This window comes from Toxorhynchites rutilus, chromosome 2 (genome assembly GCF_029784135.1).
Source record: "Toxorhynchites rutilus septentrionalis strain SRP chromosome 2, ASM2978413v1, whole genome shotgun sequence".
In the NCBI taxonomy this organism is placed as follows: domain Eukaryota; kingdom Metazoa; phylum Arthropoda; class Insecta; order Diptera; family Culicidae; genus Toxorhynchites; species Toxorhynchites rutilus.
Window position 1 is genome coordinate 149,605,710 of NC_073745.1, and position 10,312 is coordinate 149,616,021.

The following is a 10,312-nucleotide window of genomic DNA, read 5'->3' on the forward strand; positions in this document are numbered from 1 at the left end:
ACAGACAACTAATTTCGTCAAAACCCCATCAATATGGGTATCAAGTGAAAGGGCTTGACTAGTAGAATACATTTATTTATGAAAAATGCAAATCCAAAATGGCGAAATATGTATTTTTTTCAAAACCCCCTCAATATGGGTATCTAATGAAAGGACTTGACTAGTCGGACACAGTTATTTATGTAAAATGGAAATCCAAGATGGTGGCCTTTACAAAATGGCAGACAACTAATCTCGTCAAAACCTCACCAATATGGCATCAGCTGAACGGGCTTGACTAGTAAATCACAATTATTTATGATAAATCCAACCTGCATATGGGCATCGAATGATATGATTTGACTAATATAATATAGTTAATCATGAAAACATTCCATTCGAAATATTTTAAAAACATTTGGGATATAAAACGGGGAGAAAACTGTGTCGTTATCGAAAACTGCTATATTCTCCCGATTGATAATTCGACATGATCAACATTATATGGATCAAGTGAAATCAGTTCTAGTGATTATTAAAAAGGTCTGTATGAATTGATTTCGGAGCTGTCAGTCTTGAGTCAGACGAATTAGAATTCTAACAAATACTGCTAGTTCTTTGCTTCAAGCAGCAAGTTTTGGGGATAACAGAAAGTACAACTATGCACACCAGTCGTTGATAAGGATGCTAAAAAAAGACGGGTGGGTAATGTCGGGGACATAACCGGAGTGACGTAGGACTATACAAAGGGGACAGCTTTTGTTAAATATATATTTTTAATATATTGTTTTATTTTCTTCTCCTACGTGAATACCTACCTATCTACCTGAAAAATGGATTAGTTTACTGTTTACTCTTTATGAATATGTTGATGGTTCTGAAAAGAACCTTTGGTGTTGTGTTTTTGTTATCACTCGATATTCCCATCTTGTTTGGTTAAACCTTCCTGTTTAGCTATTGCGTTTGCCACTCGCCACAGCTTTCACAGTTGGAAAATTTCTTCCCATCCAGCTTGTGACATGTTGTTCAGTAAATTACATTTAATGCGACGTGCCGGAGAAACACTTTGCCACTCACTGAAACTAAGTGTTGCCTTGATGAGCGCCGAACCGAAGCTGCTCTGTTCTTGATGCGGACTTTCTGATTGTCATGAGCAGCTATGCAAGCCAACTCGAGCACTCCGACGGCCGAAACTCTATAATCGCTGTTAGGTATACTGGTGCTCCGGCACCAATCCGTTCGGCCTAGTTAGAATGCGACCAACAGGGAACTGGAGACCTGCACGGTTCGAGTGAGACTTTGCCTTTCCCTTAACTTGTCCTCCTTTGTTACGTCCACGATGCCGATGCCGTACAACCACACGGGTTTACGGTTTGAAAGAAAATAAGATATTTTTTGGGGTCCGCGTGTTTTATACTTTAGCGGTACACACTCACAGAATAGAGACAAATCGGCAGACTCAGCCAGAGGGGCGAGTTCAACGAGACGAACGAATGAGCGTTAAAAGGGAGCGATGGAAAAAAAAAATACATTCATTACGATTTGTTCGCTCGTTGGATTCACATGCAGGCTAAAAAGGGTCCTTTTCAGGATCACAAAATTATCTTCAATCTAAAGAGTTTATTGTTTTGTTATCACTCGATATCCCCATCTTGTTCGGCTAAACCTTCCTGTTTAGCGATTTGTTGCCACTCGCCACAGCTTTCACAGTTGGAAAATTTCTTCCCATCCAGCTTTGTGACATGTTGTACAGTAAATTACATTCAATGCGACGTGCCGAAGCACCACTCAGTGTCGTCATTGGAGGCGATTTTAACCTGTAATTGAACATTTGCGATGACAGTGGTACAGTGTCGACTTTCAATGTGGGGTCATAATTTGGATCTTTATGTTTACAAAAATGTCCAACTAAATAAGTCGCATTACATGTCCGTCCAACTAGCTAAATGTCGAACTAATTGTAAATTACTGTACTTGAATCTGGAAACAATTTAAGAATTGGTGAAAATTGAATAATCAGGAAAATCCCCAACTATCAATAAGCTCAGAACAACTGCCAAATTCACATACTCACCAGATCCTGGCAAACAAATTATGAAAAAATTAATTTGTGTTTTATTATTATTTTGGATAATGTTTTAGAAAGCATTGAACTGTATTTCCTAAACTCTTTTTTGGAAGGTTTAATGGCCCTGAAAAGCGCCTTGTTTTATGGAATGGTTCCAATTTAGAAAACTTAGTACTCGTGGTTTTGAAAAAAACCATTTCGAACGCCCTCGATGCCGCCTTGTTCTGGATTTGCCACCAAAGCAGTTTGTATAAAGAACAAACTTTTTTCTTCTGCTACTAGCTGCCGTTTTGCGATTGCGTTTGCCACTCGCCACTCGCTGCAACTGCCTGTTGTCTTGATGTCCATCGAACCGAATGTGTTCTGTTCCGAATGCGGGTTTTCTTATCGTCGCGAGCAGCATTGCCAGCAAACTCGATCACTTCGGCGGCCGAAACTATATAACGCCGGCTAGGTGGACTGGTGCACTGGTACTAACGCGCTCGGCCTAGCTACCCTTGCGGGGAACTTCAGATCAACACGGTTCGAGCGGGATTTTGCCTTTCCCTTCACTTTTCCTCCTTTACCATGTCCAGACATGGCTGCTTGGGTTGGTTTGTTGATGTGTTGTGATGCGAACCGATGTGGTGTACGGTTTGAATGAGAATGATCGTTACGGCAGCGGAGCGGGGATTTTTAAGCTGACTAGCTGGCTCGAGAATTACGCATGTGTGAGACTGCGACCAATGTTTCGTTCATTTTTTTCTTTTTCCTTTCCAATCGTGCTTCATTCTATTTCGCTGCTGCTCTGGTTGCCCGTTTTGGTCGGTACGATTTGAGGAGCACAAAATGGACCAATCAAAAATGGGCACATAGTGCATTTTGACAATGCTTGATATTTCATAATTATTCAATTATTTATCTCAAGAAAAATGAAATGTTATTCGTTATGATAGATGCGTAGATATATTTCCTATCAATTGATACAAAAACCTTTGCGATCTATTGAGAAATGCTCGAGTTATAAGCGTTCCAAATCTTGCATTTTTTCCTACTTGTTCAGTGCCTAGATTTCCATTTCACCCCCTATATCTTCCGGTTAGACGTAGTCCTACGTCAAAATGGCATCCATAGAATACACACCTACGAAACCACCACAAATAGTTGATGATGAAGCGGTGTCATCTGTATTGGAGGAGTTTGACGCATTGTTTGGCAATCTTCGATCCTCACATGATCCAAAAGCTGCTACATCTATTATAGATAAACATTTAGCGGAAACACATTTGCTGAGACTAAGCGATCCTTCGTTTTGATGGAATGAAAGGAGATCTATCTCTCCGCGGCTCTATTTTTGACGTGGGACTACGTCTAACCGGAGTATATGGGGGGTAAAATGAAAACCTAAACACAGAACATGCAGGAAAAAATGAAAGATTCCGAATGTTTATAACTCGAACATTTCTTACTGGATCGGAAAGATGTTTGCATCAATTGATAGGGAATATTTCTAAGCTTCTATCGCAATTAATTAAATGTTATTTTTCATGAGATAAACTATTGAATAACTGTAAAATGTTAAACGTTTTCTAAACGCCCTTACTGCCTTATTTTGATTGGCCCGATCTACGGTTTCCCTAACACAGCCATCAAAACCAAGCAGCCTCGGGGAAATCGGCATTGCAAATACGTGAAAGCATGGGAGCTTTTGTTCTCACCGAAATATGTTCCCTAACACAGACTTCAAAACCAAGCAGCATTGGAGAGATCGGCATTGCAAATACATGAAAGTCGGGGGTATTTTTGTTCCGACTGAAATGTGTTTCCCTAACACAGACTTTAGAACCAAGGTGTCTGGGAAATTGACAATACAAATTCATGCAAGTCGGGGGCATTTTTGTTCCGACTGAAATGTGTTTGCCTAGCACAGACTTCAAAACCAAGATGTCAGGGTAAATCGGCTCTGCAAATAAATGCAAACTGCGAGTACTTTTGTACTCGCTTGCCTTTGTGCAAACTAGAATATGTTTCCTTAACACGGTCTTCCGGGGGTACTTCTGCACTCGTATGTTTTTTTTGCACTCCGAAAAGTGTTTTCCTAACACGGATTACAAAAGCGGGTACGAATACCACGCTTTGGCTCGGTTATTCAAGCTTGCTTTGAAGGATATGCCTTCATATCTTCTGCTCTCTGAATTACTACGTATACCATTTGATGATTAGGCAAGATGCTGATAACCAATAGCTGCGATGACGTCTGTTGATTAAACAATATGCGTTCGACGTACATGTCAAAATCGAAACTGAGTGCCTGAAGTTCATCAAATCAAGCAAATTCGCGATTCGAGAAGTACATACACTTGAGAAATGCAAACATCAGAAGGAAACGTAAAATAAAATAATCATTTGATAATTCTTCCGTTCACATATTTTGTCCTCGGCATCATACGAAATGTAAAAGGACTCATTAAATTTACTTGTAACGAAGAACATAATCTATCACAACGCATGAATTGACCTTATATATAATTATACAATCTTTTTATTCACAAAGCAAATATATTGAATTCGGGAATCGTTTCATTCAACCAAAAATTTAATGCAAACAAATGATTGCTACGCTAAGGTAGTCCCACGTCAACCTTGCGATTATATCATAGATGTAACCCACTAATGTTTTATAAATATTATGTATTCCGGCGACTTTAGTATCATGTGAGCGAGTTTTTCCGAAAGCAAGACAAGTTTGCAGTGAAAGATGTAGTAGACTTTCATCAGATAACATTGGAAAGATAATGTTTATAAATAAACAAAATAAAGAAGATCATTGTGATGGAAATATATCAGAGAAAACCTTCAGTAAAGTAATATTTTTACTTTTCTGTGCACTGATTATTGTTTTAAACCTACGTCTTCCATTCTTTACATATCAGAATAAACCAGTTCTTGAAAAGAGCCGTCGAGCCGCTCAAATGAGCCGGCTCTTTTCATCGAGCGCACGGCTCTGAGCCTCTCATTGAATTGAACCATTTTACCCATCTCTACTCCAAAGCCCTAGATGCTGTTTTACACCTGCTACCCTCGTACCAATATGAGCAACTTGAAGCGGAAAAAGGTGCTCTTAGGCTGAAAAGGATAAAACATTTTCTAGAAGGTGATCTCACAGGGCATTTACAAAACCTGAAAGATTTTCAACTGAACACTATTGACGAATTTACGCAAAGCTGAATCAGCTCATGCGACATCTACATTAGAGCTCAGACCCACAAAAGTGAGGGTGTTTGTTTATTTTACGCACTGAAAAGCAAGATTCGGTGGTGATTATTCATTTCAGTCATTGAATGTCGTCAGTATATGGTAAGAAAGTTGGAGTTTTGCATATTAACGATGGTTTCAACACGCGATTTGACCAAAGTCATAGATAATCTTCGAAAAATTTAAGTTTGATAATGCATACCGGTTATTGATACTATGGACAATTGCGATGAAATCGATATCATATCAAATTGGCTGATATCATTGATTATGTAGGGGCAGATACGAGAAGGATTTGCAGTATTTTTAGCGCAAAACACCCTATTCATCGTTTACTTAGTTGAAAAAAAATAAAGTTGCAATACTTATAACAACCCATTCCTCGTAATACACATAGCACATTGTAAAATGACGATTTTCTAACCTTTTCAGCGTGGAAAGAATACATGAAACCGGGATAAAGATAAATTCTGACTTTTCTAAAAAAATTGAACGAATTTCATACAAAAAAAACAAAACATCCTTATTTTACTCGCTGCGTCATCTGGTTGTAGATCCAACGTAAATTCGTCAATAGTGAGCATAAATAAAAACTGGATGGAAACAAAGACTAACTTCAGCGTTCCCATCAAAGTGATTTAATTCAATCGCTGCCAATGGGAAGAAGCGGGTCCTAAAACTCGTCCAGTTTCACTCGTGTTTTATACCGATGGATCTAAAATTGGTTAATCCACAGGAGCTGGGATTACTGGACCAGAGATCGACATGTCAATTCCATTGGGACAGTCTGAAAAACAGCAGAAATACATGCTATTCTAACATGTTCAAATATTTGTTTGGCTAGAAAATACAGGTATACCAATATCTGTATCTGTATCCGTGGTATAGAAGGTTATAAAAAAGTTCGGGATTGAGTTATTTGGTTGATTATCTAAATCATGCATGAAAATAAAACTCAAAACCTGGAGAATATCGATGATTGAAGCTAACTGGAGGGCTCTATCGACACCAATACAATCCAAATTATTCATTAAACCTTGAAACGAAATAACGTGCAACCTACTCAGATTGAATAAGGCAGATTTGAGTACATTAACCGGTCTATTGATCGAACACTGTCCGGGCATAAAAAAATCAGAAAACTGACAGATGCTAACTGTCGTTTCTGCAATTTCAAGGCCGAAATTTAGGAACATTTACTTTGTCGATGCAGTAGGAGAGAGGGAGGCAAGTTGACGACGTTAAGCTTTGGCGAGCCCTGGATCTTGGAATTATTTTTTTTTAATGTTGATGCTGATTCATATAGCCTGAAGTGTTTCCTATCATATTATTTTGTCGAATTCGCCATCTTACCTCCACGTGGAGGCAAGATGGCGAATGCCTGGAGTCACCTAAAAATCAACAAAATGTAAAAACAAATATTGATTTATCCTTGGTTGGAACAGTGGAAATGCCATTTCCATCAACACTGTAAATGTCACACGCAAGAAAACGATACTGAGCTCGTATATCTCCCAAAGTTCGAAAAAATAAATCACAATTTTCTTTATTGAACGCCATTAATCAAGCCGCTGAAGTACTTTCTGGCTTTTTCAAAGATAGCTTATGAGCCTTCATAAACATTTCAACCCATGTCCGTCCAGCGCATGTTCCTTTGAAAGGGTGTCAGAGCATGCCATTTTTAACCGCAAACGAATAGGCAATTCTTCGAAGCTGGACCTGAATGTGGCTTTAAAGCAGCCTTTATTGGACGACGTATTCTGAAATTGATACAGATTTAATATTTCTTGCATAAAGAACATGGAAACGCAAATGCTGAGTTGAATTCTAACCTCCATGTCTGGATATTTTCGTCGATAGCGTCTCAAAGTTGGTTCTGGCACACCGAACTGTTTTGAAGCACCCAGAACAAACAAACCTTCTTCTATAGCGTTCATAACATTCTCCAAACTGGTGTCCTTCCAATATTGGTCTCTTTTTCGCTTATAAGCTCTAACCATCTGCAATAAAAAACCAAATATTAACATAATGTTGCAGTTCGCCAACTTGCCCCAAGTGACTTTTTCAATAAAAAAAAAATTAGCTGAAAAAAATTTAAGATTGAAAGTCGCCGGAAACAAACAGATTATGTACAATAGAGTACCTTTATCATGTATAAAATTATTTTGAAATTTTAACTTTTCTCATAAAGTGGATAATGAAATTTGAAATAACGGAAAAAAAGTAACAAAATCACGATTTTTCTCATTTTTATTTTTCACTTTTTTGTGATAACGTTTTCGGCAGAGTTACCGAGTACAAAATTGGGCCTTGTTATGATGCATCTTCAGTAAAAAATAGGAGGCGCTGCCTTCATTACAACGGGTCAAATTACCAATTCGTCATCTTGCCTCCCTCGCCAACTTGCCTCCCTCTCCCCTACACTAATTCAGCGAAGACTGCGGATTTTTAGAAATCTCGTTTTTATGCCTAACGAGAGTTAAAGAACCATGAAGCAGCTCGTAATGATGGTCTTGCAGCGGAGCTCTGCTAGCGAGATCCAACGAAAATTCCACAGTGTATGCACCGGTTGATAGTCAGGTGACAACGCAACTTCCGGCAGGCACTCCGTACTATAAATTTCCCCGTTCACAGCCAATCCGGAGCTAAAGAAGAGCTGCTTTGACATCCCCTTCTCGCTGATTGTCAGCCACAGCAGCACCTTCTTGGGGAACTTGATGTTTGAAATAAACTTCACTTCGGAGCTCACTTCCTTCGTGGGGGAAGTAAAATACGAAGTGCCCTGCCAGTCGTTGCTATCCAGGGTGAGATAGATCTCGTTGTCCATCACCACCGCCACGTCGCGATTGGCCGGGAAAATCGACTTTACCATCTTTTTCAGCCACTGCCGCTGTGTCATTGCCTACAGCTCCGAGACCAGTGGTCCAGACCAGTTTTCTCTGTTTGACCAGTTGCACCGACCTCCCGTCCAAGCGCACGCAGCGATTTGGCCACCTCGATCTTCCTCTTCAGCATCCTTTGGAGTTTCTTGTCTCTCAGGATCGTCGGCCGTCCGGAACCTGACTTTCTTTCGATGCTCTGGTTGTTGTCCAATAGTGCCAAGATGATGTAGATGCCGGAATGGGCGTATCCACAAAGTGCCGCACGATGTCCGTTTTCGACGCGGCGGGATTCTGTACAACCATAAAACTCAAGATAGCTTTCGCATCCTTCAAAATGAATAACAAGGATTACATACATGTTCGGGAATGCTCTCTCCCACCGTTTTTGCGTAGACATCGCCGCAAAAAATTCACATTCCAGCAAGACAATACCGCTATTCATGCCAGTAAGGGAATTAAGCAATGGATAAGGGGCCAAAAACCTGACTTATTGGATCGGTCGATTCGCTTTTTTTTCTCTCTATTATAATGACTTTAAACACATTTCGGCTGGTACGTTACTTTTACTTCCATTTTCGGTAGAATGTCGGGAGTGAGAACTGAACTAGTGTTCTCCGCTTGAGAGATATGGATGTTACCACTAGGCCAGATCGCCTCCACATGGTCGGTTCGCTCTCCAGACTTGAATCCTGTTGAAAGCCATTGGGGGATCCTAATACACAGAAGAGAGACATGGGAAAATATCGAGAAATCCGTTCTGCAGAATTTTGTAAATAGTCTGCCAAAACGAATTTTCCTGGTTTTTAACCGGGATAGCTAAATTACTAATTATTGACATGTAAATCTGCCGGTTGTCTTGATGTTTTCATTGATAATACTTATGAATTGTGAAATGGTCTTATTAAAACTGGACAACTGAAATTGACATATTCAAACCCAATATACGAGGTTCGTTCAAAAAATAAGTTTCAGTGCATCAGAAAAAATAAAGTTAGAACAAAAACAGATGATTTTTGAAATCTACGTTTCATTTTATATTTTTCTACACAATCACCGTAACGTTCGAGGCATTTTTCATAGCGTGGCACTAGTTTTCTATTCCGAGCGCGAAGTGCGTAGTGTCCAACTTTTTGAAGTACGATGTAACTGCGTCACGAATTTATTCAGTGTTATCGAATCGTTGACCGCCGAACACCTGTTCGTATAAACAAACAACTCTTTTGAACGAAATTGAATTGAAATTGAATGTAATTCTGCGGAGCGTACGCAGTCCAAGATCGACCACCACAGGATACATATGAATTTTGAAGAAAGTGATCGTCAATTGCATGTTGTATAATGGTGAAATATAATCAAATATATATATGTAGTTTCGTTAACCGATTAAATAAGTAGTTTGTACAAGAACCGTGCGTTATTTTGATGGGGAAAAATGTTTAGAACTGTTTCCACTGGTCGGTGTTTGGTGTTATTTGCCGTCGGAACTGCGTTTTGTTTTTATTGTTCCACTAGCTGACCCGGCAAACTTCGTCCCGCCCAAAATTTGTTTTTTTTTATCAATACCTTCAAACATTCACGTTTTCTTACTAAGCGCAAGTTCATGAATCCAATCGCAGAACTGTTCATTGAATGATCTTCCAATCGACCCCGTTGAATTTACCTTTTACTAAAAAAATCCTAGTACTTCTACCAAAACTCATCATTATAATATCCGATTATTTTCGTACACAATTCTCATTCAAGATGTTTCACCCACTCGCAAATAACATGTTTCTCCGTTACATGGAATGAATGTTTGATGCAGAAAATATGAGGAGGAGGGTGGAGTGTCTAACCACCATAAAAACATCTATTGCACCCTAAAACCCCCACATGCCTAATTTGGTTGCATTTTCTTGATTAATTCTCGAGTAATGCAGAAATTTGTGTTTCATTTGTATGGCGGCCCCCGTTCAGAGAAGTGGGAGGTGTATCTAACCACCATAGAATCATTTATTGCCTAAAACCTCCAGATGCCTAATTTGGTTGCATTTGCTTGATTAATTCACGAGTAATGTAGAAATTTGTGTTTCATTTGTATGGCAGCCCCCCTTTAGAGAGGGGGAGGGGTCTCAAACTATCATGAAAACCTTCCCCGGCCCCAAAAACC